The sequence below is a fragment of the Mchenga conophoros genome, linkage group LG11 (genome assembly GCF_057382185.1).
Source record: "Mchenga conophoros isolate Kocher_MC1m ecotype Shallow Benthic linkage group LG11, M_conophoros_male_GT1.1, whole genome shotgun sequence".
NCBI classification, from domain to species: Eukaryota; Metazoa; Chordata; class Actinopteri; order Cichliformes; family Cichlidae; genus Mchenga; species Mchenga conophoros.
In genome coordinates this window covers 11,921,531-11,937,570 of record NC_140536.1, presented here as the reverse complement: position 1 = coordinate 11,937,570, position 16,040 = coordinate 11,921,531, and the positions used below count along the sequence as shown (strand labels likewise).

The window sequence follows — 16,040 nt, the reverse complement described above, 5'->3', positions numbered from 1 at the left end:
ATTCAGAAAAACTACTTTTTTCCCCAAACACCCCCCTCCATAACTGACTAAATCTGTTTGCCTATCACACCTATTCTTGTTAGTATCCATGAGACTCAGATCACACGTAACTGCTATTTATTATCTAACAGTCAATTTGGGGAAGTTAGATCATTTATTGTTGTTGTGCCGTGCTGCAGGGTGTTATATTTGCTGGCACGAGCACAGGGCGAGAGTCGCAGGCCTAGAAATATTTAACATAATGTCTGAAATCTAACATGGGGGAGACAATGTAATCCTGTCTGCAAAACAACACACTCTGCCTCTCTTCCTCCCTCCTCCCTTGTTCGCTCCCTCCGCTCTCTACTTCTTTCTCTTTCTGTATGTGTTTGTGTGTGTGACCCTTACACAGAAGAAAAATGCTGTATCTTTCAACAGCTACAGGGGAAAACAGTATGCCACAGAAAGTCAATCTCAAAGAAAATAGACAAGAGAAAACTGGCAGCTGAGAGTCCCGTGCACAATTAGAAACAAAGCCGTTGTAGCGGGGGACAGTGAAGGGAACACAACCCTTTTGCCAAAATTTTCTTACTTGTAGGGAACAGCTGAATATCACAGTATTTGGTGTATACGCATGTGTGTGTGTGTGTGGAAACTCCACTCGATACAAAGCCACCATTATTTAGGCTCCTATTTGAAGTCAAACTTCCTACACCAGCAGATAAAGAGAACAGCTACCCCCCTCCTCCCTCCCTGTGTGTTTTTTCATCATCTGTATTGCTCAAACTACAAAGCAGGAAGGTGAGCCTGTTTTGGCACATGTGCACACTGCCATGCATGCGCACACTTTCTCCTCTATCTCTACTGCAAACTATGCTTTTACATAACTGTCTCCAGTGACAACTTTCTTTACAACCCCTTATAATATGCATCACTTTATTGATTTTGTTTTATCCTCCTTTATCACCTACAGTGCAGCTATCATTTACACTTACTGCTACCATTAAGACGTTTGAAAGTGTTTTATGATATAGTTCTAATATCCCCGTGAAGCTCCTTTGGGATCTCAGTTTTGCCTACTATTTGCATAGCACCATTCCTAAGTGTATCACAGGATTATGTTGGCTTCTACTTCTTCTTTTTGTTGTTGTTGCTTTTCCTAGCCACAAGGTTCCACTTATCAGTCAAACAGTCCCCAAAATGACCCTTATCTCCACTGTAGCACATGCCGGTTTTTTTTTACTGACCTTCTCTTAGTCACTTCTCTCTCGCCTCTCACTTAAAGGAAATGACAAGGTTTCAAACTAAAGAATGTGTAACAGCCAAAGATTGCAGGAGCACCAGCAGCTGCTGCAGTAGTAGCAGCAGCAGTAGTAGTAGCAAGACCAGCCAGCACGAACACACCCTCTAAATTACAAACAGTAATAATTATGTGAACTCACTTCCTCACCAGTTAAAACAACGCTGAGCAGCTCAAACAGTCGGAGAAAGAAAGGGGGCGGGGGGTGCAGGTTTCCTAAAGCGTCCAAGAGTCCAGATCCAGCAGAGATACAGAGGAGACCCCGCTGTGTGAGCCAGTGCGGCGACTGACAACAGCAGCCCGCTGATCAACTTCGCCACAATCCTGCACGATTACTATTATTATTATTATTATCTCGGCCGAATTCCTGTCTCCTTGTGTTGTAGCTACCACAGTACAGGTTCCTCTCTCTGCTTCTTTCTCTCTGTCTGTCTTGTCTCTTGTCGTTTCGCTGCTGTTGATGCTTTTAGGTGTTGTCGGATATGTCATGACTCAGGGATAAAGTGACACACGGTTGGAATTATGTAGTAAATTTAGCAGCGACGTAAACAAATACTACTGTATGTTGAATACGGCTCTAAAAGATAGTGTACATTATGGCGTGTGTTGTTAGAGGTGCTAGCCAGTTAAATGGTAATTATTTTTGCTTAGGCATTTATATAGTTTCTGTATTTTCTGGTTTCTCTCATCTGCTCGTCTTTTGAGTCAATAACTTTTGTACACAGAATGATCAGATAACGTTGGAAGACGTCACTTTGCGGATTGCATTGAGTAAGACATTTATTGAGTGATTGGAAATAAAGGTTCCGCAGGGCATTGTTGATTTAGATTAGCCTGTAGTTTTTGATGTCACTTCATTAAAATTAATAATTTCATGTATTTGTTACTTTTCACGTTGAGTCACTCCATTTCCTACAATTCGCATGCGTTTCAAGTAAAGGAAGCACACTAGGCTGGTCCGCACAGACTATCTTTTCATAAGCCATGCAACATCCCCCATGTCACAGCGAGATTCAACAAATCCTTCCTCTTTTAAAACCACCACACACTACTTTCTGATCACATTTTCTAGCATGTGAATGGCAGAGGTTATGAGAGCACCTGAACGCACCGTGCATGGAAAGAAGCCCCATCTGTGTGTGTAAGAGAGAGAGAGATTGTGTTTGTGAAACGGTGAGGTGCAAGATCGAAGGCGAACAAAAGCGAAGAAAAAAAGTTTGTCCTCGCGGTGTCACCAAACCTCTGCCCCCCACGCAGAGGACGCACATTCCACTCTTCGTGCTTTCACGTATGTCCATCGCTTCCTATCAGGGACACGTGAACTGGCGCCCGCATGTGTATTGGCAATTAATGATAAAGTGTACAGATTAGTGAAGAAGACGCTCATCTCACAATGACCCCCGTGCGCAAATGTGCTCGTGTGTTATATTGGTATGAAATCCCTTTGACACTGGTGTTCTGGGCTTAGTTTTGCACACGCACATACACTCCCTCATTTTTGTATCACAGTCACCTGTATGTACACGTCACGTACACGGTTATGTGAAACAAGGCGAAACAAGCCTCAGTCATCCCAATTGTCTTGCAGTAACCCCCCCGGTTGGAGCTTAGTGCTATTGTGAACCTTTACCATAACAGCAGGCACACATCCTGTAGGTGTGTGTCATCAACTGCGGGGGGGCAAGTAGTAGCTCCTACTTACACTATCTCACACGAACTACACGATCAACCCCCCCCCAACACACACGCGTACGGGCACACACCCCGCATGCAGATTGTGAGAGCTTCAGCAGGCGCAGAGATTGAAAGAAGAAGAAACGCGACACACCAGAGAGCTTCCAGCGGTTTCAGATCCTCATATGTAAGGTCTAAAAGAGCCACCGGACCCCGACTGCTGCCCGGCACCTGTGCCTTGCTCAGTGGCAGTTGTGCCATGTCTATTATGTAGGACACGGCTTCCTAATATGGATATTGCCCCCACCCTTCCCTAACGTCCACCTCCACCCTCCGTGTGAATAAAACAATCTCTAAAAAAGAGAGAGAGAAACTGTTCCTCCTCCTCTTCCTCCTCTTGGATGTTTTCTGTATTGAGCCTCTGAGCTGCCTCTTTTTTTAAACACTACTCAGAAGTCTACAGCTGCCATCTGTGTTTCTGATGCTGCAATGATAGAGTTTATTATCCAAAACATTACTCAAGGAAGAGATGAGTGTGTGTGTGTATGTGTGTGTGTCGAGCTGATGGAAAGTTTGCCTGAGCTGAAGGATGTCGGTGGAGCATATTAACCAAGTACTCCACCTTTTATTCAAACGCGTTAGTTTGGTTTAGTCCCTTTTTTCTATCCTTCCTTTTTTTTTTTTTTTTTGAAGGATCACATTAGGTATGAGGAGTCTCACAAATTCGAAGTATCATCAAACTGCTGTAACTCACTCAGTGTCTGTAAATCTGTAGAGTGGAGAATTTATACACACTTGTACATACTTCTGGTTATGTTACATTGTGATAGCCATACACGATATATACACACACACTGTTATATATATAGAAATACATATGTATTTAAACCAACCACTACACCCTTTCTTGCATGTAACCTATTTATAAATCTAGATCAGAAAATCGCATACCACCTACAACCAAATCCAAACACCGACGAGATCGCCCCTGTGTTTTTCTATGTGTCTAAAAGGCAGGGAAAGACGAGATGTGCGTACCTGCGTTATCCAAAAGAATAATCCAGGGTGACTTCAAGAAGCACAGACAATCCTAAAGGTGAAAGCATGCTCTTTGCAGTGTATGCTGAAGAGTATGATTGAGTAGGTCGAATCCATTCTGTCCCGTGAGGTGGGGGGGGGGAGGGGGGGGCAAGGTTTCCTCTCCGCTTTCACTCGACCATCACGCTTGTGCTTCGTTTTTGTAACACATGCATAAACTCAGCTCTTACCGTTCATATCACACAGGCTCGTGACTTAAAATAAATATGCTCGACTTCGTCTTTGGGTGAGTGTTTTGGCAATTTCCTGACACCCCTCTTCTCCAACCGAATGGTTTCTCACGCATTAAATGGAACTATCTGCTATTGTCTCATCAGCGAAAAGTTGTTGATACTGCTAAGGACTCAAAAAAGTGCGTCAGGAGTGTGAAACTGCCCAACCCAACCACTTCTTAGAAAAACGCTCAGGTTTTTGTTTTGTTTTGTTTTTTAATGCCACGACACATAAAGACACAAGGTGCCGATGAAATTTCACTCTTCTCCCGTCGAGTCTGATTATATTGACAGTTGATCCAGGATGTTGTTGAGATCTATCTAGAGTATAGAGATGATAAGGTTTATCTTACTGCAATATATATATATATATATATATATATATATATATATATATATATATATATATATATATATATATATTGTTAACCATATGGTTAACAAAATCTGAGTAACTACATTGTGTGTTTAACCTTGAGAGAACCTCTTTCCCTTTTTTAACACAGCTGTTACATACTGTACAACGACACATAGATAATATGCTGCCAGCATATTGTCTCATTCTCTGCTTGTTAAACATTGAGTGTTTTGTTTTGTTTTACTTGTCCTTGTGGTAAAGCCAGTATAAGCCTGACACGGTAACTATACAAGCGATTTACAGACAGAATTTGCCCTCAGTTTAAAGATTTAAAACTGGTAGGATAGTCTTACAACGTGTATCTTCTTCTTCTTTTTCCTCTTGATGGAATGCATGACTATAGTCTGGTTTAAGTTAAGCAGGTTGTTAATCCTGTTACACAAACACATGCACAAACACACACACACATACACACGCAGAGACAAACAGAATAACACAGAGAGGTCAATACTAAAAAGTCCAATACACAGACATAGGAGAAATTCAATGACTGTCAGCGCACACACACACACACACACACACACACACACACACACACACACACACACACACACACACACACACACACACACACCGCTGCTAGTTCTATTTTTTTGAAATTTAGTTAAAATGAAATTGTTTGATTAATTGGCTCACTTTTTTCTCTTTGTTTTTAAACATGCCCCAAAAAATGTGAGACAGGAACGAATAAACAGTGCCTCCCTTGCAGGACTGGAAAGTCTGGAAAAGCATGAAAAATGAATGCGATAGCCCAAAGGTGTGGAAAAGTGTGGACACGCATACCTATTCAGTTCCAACAATTGTGATTACACTTAAAACTGTATATCAGTGTGGGACCTTTAAAAAATGCTTTTCATTAAACCACCAGAGCAAGTTTTTTTTTTTTAAATTGTCCAGGCATAAACATCACAATACTATGCAAATCAACCCTACTGCTAACAAAATGCTCTGTAGCTTATTGTACTCTGAAGTCATGTGTAATAACTGTCACTCTGCTGTGTTGTTGTGGGTGTTGCGCAGAGGTCAGGCTTGTTTGCTCAGCACGACGCAGTGAGAGGGAGCCATGTTGCTGACTGCTGATATACCAGTGACTTAAGATACACAGACATCTTATCAGCGACAAGTCGTGGAATTGTAATGGCAGGCACTGCTCTTAGTATAGGCAAACCCCCAGAGCTCCATAGGGGGGGTGGTGTGCTGAGAACTTGCACACACTGACGCTGAAATCCACACATCCTTATATACATTTGACATTTGTGTATCATAAACCAGATACGCATCGCTTATTCCTCAGAATTAAGCAGTACTCCTATCCAAATGCGCGCATACAAAAGAACGTGCACACTGAGGCTTTTGAGTAAGGCATCGTATCCTTGTTGAAATGTGATCCACTGAGCTAAACACATGAGAATTAGTGATAGCCCCTCTGGCACACGCTAACAGATTTGTTTAGTAAAACGCACCATTTTTTAAAATTTGATTTAACCAGAACACAAGAGTGCATGTAAACTTCCTTACACGCACACACGCGCGCACGCACACATTCACTAGCGCTATTGATGTTCATTATTATCATGTTATTTTTTTATGCATATTTATGCAATCCCACTTATATTTATAACTCATCATACACACACATTAGAGATATGTAGTTCCATGTAGTTGCCTCCATACTCTCTCTCCATGTAGCGTGTGAGTCACTGTTCAGATACTTCCTGTTAGAGAAGAGCCGTCTTTAAAACAGCCTCCCTTTCTCTTCATTCCTGCTTTCCAAGTCAGAGGGAATGTCAGGCCAAACACACACACACACACACACACACACACACACACACACACACACACACACACACACACACACACACACACACACACACACACACATCACCAAGGTGTCCTCTCCCTCTTTTCTCTCTCTCTCTCTCCCCCCTCTTTGCCTCTCTGTCTTTTTCTCTCTGAACGAGCCAGCAGAGAAGCTTCTCTGTCGTTTGTTGCCCTTCAGTCTGCACCCAATCTTTTTTTTTTAAATATACCCAAATGAACCTTCACCTTTTTAGAAAAAAAGGATTTGGATTTCTGATAAATATTGCACTGGTGGCACATCTAGATAAACAGTGCATGCATGCATTTCCAAAGTGCTGCATGCATATCTACTTGTGCATGCGTGGCAGACACACACACACACACACACACACACACACACACACACACACACACACACACACACACAGAGCTTGGGGCAGCTCTTATAATAGCTACCCCTGGTTTTAACACAGTGATAGTGCAGTTCTCCAGCCAGCACTGATTCACATTAGTGTGTGTGGCATCAGTGTTTATTTATTTATTTATTTGTATTACCTAACTAGAGTTTCAAATAAAAGGAGAACGTGAATGTGAAATCCACAATTTACTTCAAGCATCAGTAAGCAGCAAATATGACTCACACCCACAAAGCAATAAATTATCTGTTTTTTGGGGGTTTTTTGTTCCTCTATTTAACACGTGATAAATATTTGCTATTTTTGGTAGGGGGCTAACCTGTCTTACTTTAATTTGCCTCATGCTGTGACCCACATTCCTCTCCAAGTTTATCCCTTCTTATCTTAAAATGGCAGTTCTAGTATATGCTCCCATATACAAGCCTTCTCCAGTGACTGACACCTCCAGCCCCCTTGTGCTCAATTAGCTCCTAGTGCATTAGCAACTGCATGCTAATTGTCAGCTGGCAGAGGAGTGCAAGGAGAACCCTCAAGGAGATACCTCGGGGAGTGCTGGGGTAGGTGGGTGGGGGTGTGGAGGGATGCTTTGTTGCCTAACCAGCCCGTGAGCACATACAGTATCTGTGAGCAGCAGGAGGAAGCCCACCTCTTGCTGTAGAATGTAAAATATTTATGGGGGATATATCGCATTCTCTCTTTTGAAATAAATAAATAACACCGTCTTCTGGACTCAGATGACACTTCTGCTCAGACCAGGAGAGAAATCAAATGTCTTTTATAGGTTGGAAATAAATAAATCTTGTTGGTACAGAAACCATTTCTCTTTCTTCCTCATGGTAAATTGCGTGTGACCCGCTCGCAGCTTTTCTGTCTTCTTAGGTGATGAAACAAAGCTTGCCAGACCAGCTGCATATGATTTTGAATTTAGGAAGATTATATTCTCTTACTTCTTCATTGTGACTGCCATACAGGAGGAAGTGCTGCCCCCCGCCCCTCTCTTTTCTCTCTCTTTTTCTCGGTCTTGTTGACTTGATCTCACACTGCTTTTGGATCTCATCTATTTCCTGCTTACACTCCTCCCCTCCCTTCCTTTTTTTTAAAAATTCACATTTCTCTCATTCTACCCCTACTCTCCCACCATCCCTTTTCTCTCTCTCTCTTGTTCTGTTTTGGTCGGCCACCTTTCCTCTCCAACTTATCAAATTCCATAGGGTGGGGAGGGGAAGTGAGGGTGGATCCACCCACATGAGTGATCATTCAATGCTATTTTAGAAATGTTGTTCTCAGTTGGGGCCAGAACATCCACCTGCAAAGAGGAAGGAAAAAAAAAACAAAAAACAAAAAACTCCCAATAGAATGCAAATCTGTGTTACGTCACCGGATCAGCATTAATGTTCTAGCATCACAGCACAAACATCATTAAATCATGCTTGTAATGGCTAATTTGCTGGCACGAGGAGGGATGATGAATATTAAGGTGAATGACTGGCTCCTGTTGCTGTTGTTAGACCAGGAATGGTGAGGTGTGTATCGGTGTATCAGGCAGGGGAGGGGGGTTGTTGAAAAGTCTTCTCTGTATAAAGGGAAGGTGACTGATTGAGAAGTCCCAGGTTGTGTTCTGTTGTTAATATAGTTATTTGGTGTAATCGTGAAATAATAACATCATAATCCCATCTGGAATGAGAAACTGCGCACTGTGTGCTACACTGAATGAGGCCATTTCCTGTGTGTGTATGCGTGTGTGTGTTTGTGGCAGTGCATTTTAAGCAGCGGTGACTGCAGGAGGCAGCCTGATGGATACAGGATCATACTGCAGCGCTGACATTGTCTTCCTCTTCCTCCTCCTCCTCTTCTTCCTCCTCCTCCTCCTCCTTCACCCTCCCCTGTACTGTCTGCCTGCCTCTCAGCAGAATTATCACTCTAAAACACACACACACACACACACACACACACACACACACACACACACACACACACACACACACACACACACACAATTTCTGAACAGTCACAGCTGCAGATGCAGGAGCAAGTGCAGCCCTACACTCACTGCAAGAATGCATACACATTAGACACACTAATGAAGCGGATTTTAAGATGACTAAAAGTGCAAGTGAAAAAAAAAAACAGAGCTGCATGATCCCTACAAGCAAAACTACTGCTCACCCTTCCCTGCAGACAGTACACGTACAGTGTGCTCTTTCAAAGGCAGCCATGCATGTTCAGAAACAAGGTGCTGCAAGAGCAAACAAAAAAGACAAAAAGCACCGATCAGGGGGAGGTGGGGGCTACATAGACTATCACAGGGTTGGATTTCATCATTACAACTTGTCATTGTGTGAGCGTGTTGCAGAAGCCATATGAGGATCCCATGTCTGACTTACACAAGGCAAACAGGAAGTCACCAACATGCACCCATGGTTTATTTTACTGGCGACAGCGAACCTCTCACTTACACCCTGTCACAGGAGAAGGGAAGTGTCCGCTCCTGTCGCAGCCCTTTAATCCAAACACAGAGACAGCTCTGTCTGTCCTCAGCTTCAAAAGAAGCAGGGAGGAAAGAGAAGGAGCTGGTAGTATGTGCACATGTGTATTTGATGTGGCAGGAAAAGGCGAATAAAGCTTGTGTACATGCGTTCTATACATCAGCTCACATAGCGATGTTGAAGCCACTGCTGTTGTGCTGTTCGGTCTCATGCAAATCATGTGCAGTTATAAGTGACATCCGTTTTACCTTTGTGTGCGTTGTGCGATTTGGTAACATCTAACTAATATGTGAGCTTTTTCAGCTCCCCAAATTTCAATCTGCCCTATTTTAATCTGGCTAACTTGCTTAGTCACACCCGCAATGATACCTTGTGTCGCAAGCTGTCATATTGCCATCGTGTTTATTTGTGCAGTGATGTTGTAATTAACACTGAGCCCTAGACGTGTTGCCTGTTTGACATTGTGTCTGACACTGACTGCGGTGATAGACAACCACTCAAAGGCATATGATGAGTATGCCGGCGAGAGGCTAAAGTCTAGACTCCAGGCGACACACCATATGATATTGATTATCTTTTGTTTGGCTATCTCTGCAGCTGCTTGCCTAAAGGACTTAACTCACATTATTGTCTGGCATGAGGCTCTATTATTTCAATCTAGCAAGCTCTGCAAGTAGACAGAAATGCACTACTGCTGAAATGTCCATGTTTCCGTGATTCAACAATGAGGCTGCGAAACATTTCACCACAATTCACTCAAATGTCAATAACACAGACTTCCTAAATTATTTAATGTGCTAATGATCTTAAAAGGTCTGTTAGATCTGCTAACTATATCAGCTAAAAAGCATACATTATTCTAAAATCAAATTTTTAAAGCATTTCTTTCTTTCTTTTTTTGGTCTGGCACCTGCTGTAAAATGGAGCACATGTGAGGCAGTGATAGGGTAGTGGATAAAAATATAAGATCACCTCTGCAAGTTGTCAGCTTTTCTTTATTTACTCGTTGGCTTTTAACACATTTTGATGGAACTTCAAGGAAGGCTCACGTACAAATTTGTTGGTTAAAAAACCCATAAATGACTGCAATTTCATGCGTAAGTGTAGGTGCGAGTGTGTTTGTGTGAGCCTGAGATGGAAGGCTTTTTACAAACAGTGGTTTTAGGTGACCCTTTTTCTATTAAGTACAACATCATTGTAACCGAGGTCACATAGCTAGTGATGTAGAAATCGAGAATTAATAACTGTATTGTGGTAAAGCGTCAGCACATGTTGGGGCCCTGATCATTTCTTACCAGAGACCTAAAAAAAAACTCATAACCATGTAGGCTCATTTTGTCGTCTACAACTACATCTACAAGTACAAGGAATTCTTAATATTACACCTAGTAGCCACCAGTGCAAATAGCACAATAAAACGCATTATACATTGCATGTAAAATTCAGTTTGCATTGGGCTTCATTTGCAGTTAATGGCTCCAACTATTGATCATCATAAAAATTAAAATTATTCTCTTAAAAATAGTTTTATAATTGCAATTAATGCCTCAATTCAGGTCCATCTTAATAATTGCAATGAAAACTTTTTAATTCTTTAAACACATAAACAGGTTGTGCTTTAAAGAAACATTAAAAAGTCCTATAAGGATTATAAGCACAACTTTAAAAAAAATAATCAATCAAAAGATGTCAGAGTATGGCTGAATCTCTATATCATAGTTTTTCCACTTCATAGCCCAGCTCTACAGCTGATGCATGAAACAGGATGTGAGCTGCAAAAATAGTTCAGGCTCTTATATTAGCTGCTTTGCAGACACTTCCAAAATCATAAATATGAGTTATATGTAAAATCTGCTTAAATGCCCACTCACCTAACCCTCCCCTTAACCACTCTCACTCACCATCGTGTCCACCCCCACACACACACACTCCCTCCATTATCAGTCCTGAAAAATTGAATTTTTATTTTTCTGCTACTATTGTCAGACTTGCACACATTTATACTGTATATATAGCACATGTGATTTATGTGGTCTCTCTTAAATAAGCTGCAGTTTATATAGAGTTTCTATGAGTTACTTTCCAGTAATGCTTCTGATCTATGACATAAATTTTGGATTGTCAGGTAGTAAAATCTGACTATCACTTTTCTTTATTTCTATTTCTGCAAATATTCTGGATCTGAATCCATTTTACAACAACTGCACAAGCGAATATTAAAAGCATTCATTAATTATTTATCTAACTATAGAGTTTATGGCTTATCAGAAAATGGGAAGTTCATGAGCATATACTAATGCTTGTATAATGATTGAATCCTCCCATTAATGGGTAATGACTTTGAAATATAAATCAGTACTGAATCATTTAATAACTATGATAAAGCAAATTGTTAAAACTTATAAGGTCTTTATTAAGGATGCCTAATCAGAATCAAAAAGACACTGTACTGTAAAATGCCCATCTACCAAATCAGTGCTCAAGTTCACTGAGGATACATATTTGTAAGAGTGCCTGGCTGCAGTCCTGTCCTTTTGAAAAGATCTGCTTGCTAGATATTTATTACCTACCTGGCTCTTCTCTACTTGCTATAAATACTCAAGTAAAATATGTCACAGGAAGGCTTTTTCATGTGTGATGTGCACATGTGCAGGCAGGTGTATGCAAGCTGTCATTCCAGATAAAAACTGCAGCACGTGGTTTCAGTAATTAGTTCCTGAGAAAGCAGCACACATGGCTCAGCGGCCTTGATTTTTCTATGCAGTACATTCACCGTCCTCAGGTGGGAAAACTAATAGACACATATTGTTGGCAAGTATTATAAAGTTTTATATCTTAGCAAACGTTTAGGTTTTTGTACTTTATGTACTTTTATGCTTATTTTTTAAAGATTTATAATTTCACTTTCTGTCTCTAAGAACTGTTTTTATTGCTACTTATATTTCAGAACAAAGTCTATTATGGAATTGAAGTCATTTTAATGTATTAAAGCAGTTATTCCCAACCTTTTTTGGCTTCGGATCCATTGCAAAACAAATGAGTCTCTAGCTGGAGCAACTTGTCACTGTTTTACCAAATAGAGTTTCCCTCCATGACCTAAAAAGAGTCCAGCATTTCATAAACAGGAAAAATAAAGAGTCTAAAGATTTTAAGGGGGAAAAAAAACCTTAAAAAAAACCCTACGCAAATTTGTGCGCCAGAGGTTCATTAATCATGCCACAACCCCTTGCATTTATTTTGTGATCCCACAGTGGTTCACAGGCTGAGACTCAGTGTTATTTGATGATACATGTGCAGCCTTACTGTCACTGGTATGTCAGCATTTACAGGGGTTGTTTCTGCAGAACTGTAATAATTATACTTGCTTGATATATATTCTTGCACATTTACACAACATTTAGCACAAATAAGCAAGTTTTTATTAGCCATTGTGAAGAGGTGTAAATAGTTGTTTTGCAGTGCACAGAAAACACATAACAGACTTCTTGAATTGCCCTCCACTTATCTCTATCTTGCTAATTATATCCAAGATGCTTGTGTGTGTCTGTATAGACAACCGTGTGTTTGACTCTCCTGCTTATGCCACAGACAGCTGTTGTTTGGATAGCCCTCAAGTGCTCAAACCCACTTTGTAATTAGCCCTATCTAGTTTTACTTTACCAAAGTAATGAGTGCGCAAGGGAGACAAGAAGCCCCGAAACCCCCACCAAGCAACACCAACACCAGCACCGTCCTACTTCACAACAGCCAACCGACCCCCAATCCTTTCTGCAAAGTAAAGCCTGGATCACCCACCCACATATACACAAACACACAAAGACACACAGAAGCACACACAGCTCAGGCCACTGTCAATAGCTTTTACACAGAAGCCATGCTAGAAACAGCTGATGTTGAAATGTGTCAGTTTAGGGTTGGCCATTGTTAGTTTCTCCCAAATGACTGAAGATTATGTCGAAAGAAAACATTTAGAGTTTAGTGTCATTTGAAAACTGCTTATGCTCATAGAAACCTGTTGCCTTAAGTGGCAAAGCTGTTAGCACTGAAACCAATGCCACGGTGCATGTATAGACACAGCTATAGGGGTGTCTGAGTGTTTTACATTTTCTTGAGTGCTTAAATATAGAAAGTAAAACAGTGGCCTCATATAAGTGAGAGAGGAAATCATGGCAAGGCACGCATTTCTTTCTACTTTTTTTTTTTTTTTTTTTACAAAGAGGGGGGATGGGTAGCTTTTAGATTGTCCCTCCTCCCTCTTCCTCTGTCTTTTTTTCCCCTCTTCCCTCTCATCTTTGTTCAAGTGCTGCTTGGCTTAAACAAGACGCCACTGCTGAATGCTGAACTATCAGAAATGAGTCAAAAGTCGGCAAGACATCATCTGTGACGTTGAGTTAGGGTGTTTACTTGAGATAACGTATACTGTTATTGTGTGTGTGTCAGTGTGTGAGAGAAAATGAGACAATATGAGTGTGTGTGTGCATGGGAAAGAGTGGGTGTGGTATCAGGGGATTTGCAGTAAAATGGACATAAATGGATGAGAAAACAAACTGATTCCATTTCCATTCGATGTATCTGGAGTTTACATGTATTAAAAAAAACTATCAGAAGCAAAACATTTGTTCTCATTTTGTTCTCGCTTAATTTTCCCATGGTCACTTCTTGCAATTAATAATAAAAGACCCAGAAAAGTATTTATCATCTGCATCACGATCGTCTGCCTTTTTTTCCCACCTCCACTTCATCACCATACTGCCAGTGGCTCTGGTGTGTGTCTTGGTTTAATGACCGCTGATGACGCACAAACACAATTTCCAGCTCCATCTATATGCTCAGGGTAGGCAGAGACACACAAAGCTCCCCTCTGAAAAACTCTCTCTCCATCTCCCTCACAAAGCCCTCATGCCTCTCATTTGTAAATCACTTAAAAGCATGACAAATGTGCATTGGAAGTTTCAGAGCGTCCCCTTTGAAAGCATTTGCAAGTCTCTCATTCACACCCACTTCTCTGATACACAACCACATTGTGCAAAGTAGACATATAGCTTGGCTCTACACGCATTGTCATTGTGGCTTAATTGGTATCAGAAAATGTAGAAAAATGCAGAAAACGATTTACTGTAATGAAAAGGTGATTTACAGAATGCGCGAGTCTTATCTTTGTTTGCGTCTGCTTCTTACGTACGCTGAAATGACGGAGGCAGGTTAGTGTGATTTGGCTGATTACAGCTCTTTTTTCCCCCTCGGTAGATGAACAGAAAGCAGTTTTGTAGTTGTGAAATGATTTGAAAGCAGTGGGAATGTTAAACCAAAAACCTAAAACAAAGGAGTCTTGTCCCACAACAGTAATCCCAGGGGAACATTTCTGCAAACGAGTAGGAATTACTGTGTTTTTGAATCATGTGATGGGCCATCAAGCAGGGGGTTTACAGCATTTTCTTGTGTGCTTGGGTCTGAATGTAATCTAAGCTGATGGGCAGTGGCTGCAACTTTATAATGCTGCGCCAGTATTTTTTACAGTTTGGGCTATGAATGAAACATGGTGTAGTTCAGCATGATAACACATCACTGCATTTATACAAATTGTAGGGAGAGCGATTGTACTTTAGAATGGGTCAGTAAGGGGTCACCTGCTAAGTAATGTTAACCTTGATTAAGTACACTGTTACTGCAGCAGTTCATGTATAGAAACTGGGTGTTTAACCAGTGCAAAAATGTTTAATATCATGAAAAACTCTTTGCAGCTGCACCACAAGCGTGCAGTCAATCCAATACAAAATGCTTAAAATGTTTTGGGGTTTTTCTCCTTTTTTCCCCCTTTTTGTGTGTCAGGAAAAAAAAATCAGCAGCGTCCTCGCTGCAGTTATAAATCGCTGAACTTAAAGAAGCATAATAATAAATCAACTTACAAAAAAAAATGCTTAAAATGTGACTTCACAATCTATTTATTCTAAACAACATATTACATCATCAAAAAGGTAAACAAAACATGATGTCTTGGCACGGCTGCAGATTATTTTCTGCAAGGTGGATTTGCAAATAACTATTTGATACTATAAATTAATCAACCAAAACAGACTTTACAGATTCAGGGGAAAACTAAAAAAGACTGAGAAATTTTGTGTAACAGAGCTTCATTAATCACACCACAAACCCTTAAATTTGTTATGTGAGCCCACAGGGGCAGAGTCACAAGTTGGGAATCCCTGGCCCTTACTTTAGTTAAGAAAACTACTTACAATCTAATAATGTTCTAGTTGTTATGTGAGCATTTACAGGGGTATTCTTTCTACAGAACTTTAATAATTAGTGTGAATGCTTGAAAAGCATTCACAGTATTGTTCTTCTAATCTTTATTATTAGTGTGAATGCTTGAAAAGCATTCACAGTATTGTTCTTCTAATCTTTATTATTATTATTCTATTTTATTATTATTATCTATTCCGTACGTTTTTTGTAATCCTATAACTTCAAAACCGTTCAACTTAGAAAAACCATTCAAACACCGTTAGATTCCTATTCTTTTGGACAACACTGCTTCTATTTTTCATATTTTTAACATTTATATTTTTAATTTTATTCAACTTTATTCAACAAAAATTTATAATGTATTTCAATGGGGAGACCCTTCAAATCCTCATTCAACTTGCTCATTTTTAA

General features: G+C 40.5%; 1 protein-coding gene across 5 annotated transcripts in view; it reads right to left on the bottom strand.

Annotated features, from left to right (window-relative positions):
- LOC146563675 (zinc finger protein 516-like) overlaps positions 1-4,094 on the bottom strand; it is a 49,991-nt gene extending 45,897 nt beyond the window's left edge. For 3 of the 5 annotated variants that reach the window (XM_085290915.1, XM_085290918.1, XM_085290919.1), the window contains exon 1: positions 1,430-1,711. The gene's annotated coding sequence lies outside the window, so the exon portion shown is untranslated. Of the gene's footprint in view, positions 1-1,421; positions 1,712-3,991 lie in introns of those variants that run through there. The other 2 variants (XM_085290916.1, XM_085290917.1) reach the window with 2 other exon arrangements.
- Between the last annotated feature and the right edge of the window lie 11,946 nt (positions 4,095-16,040).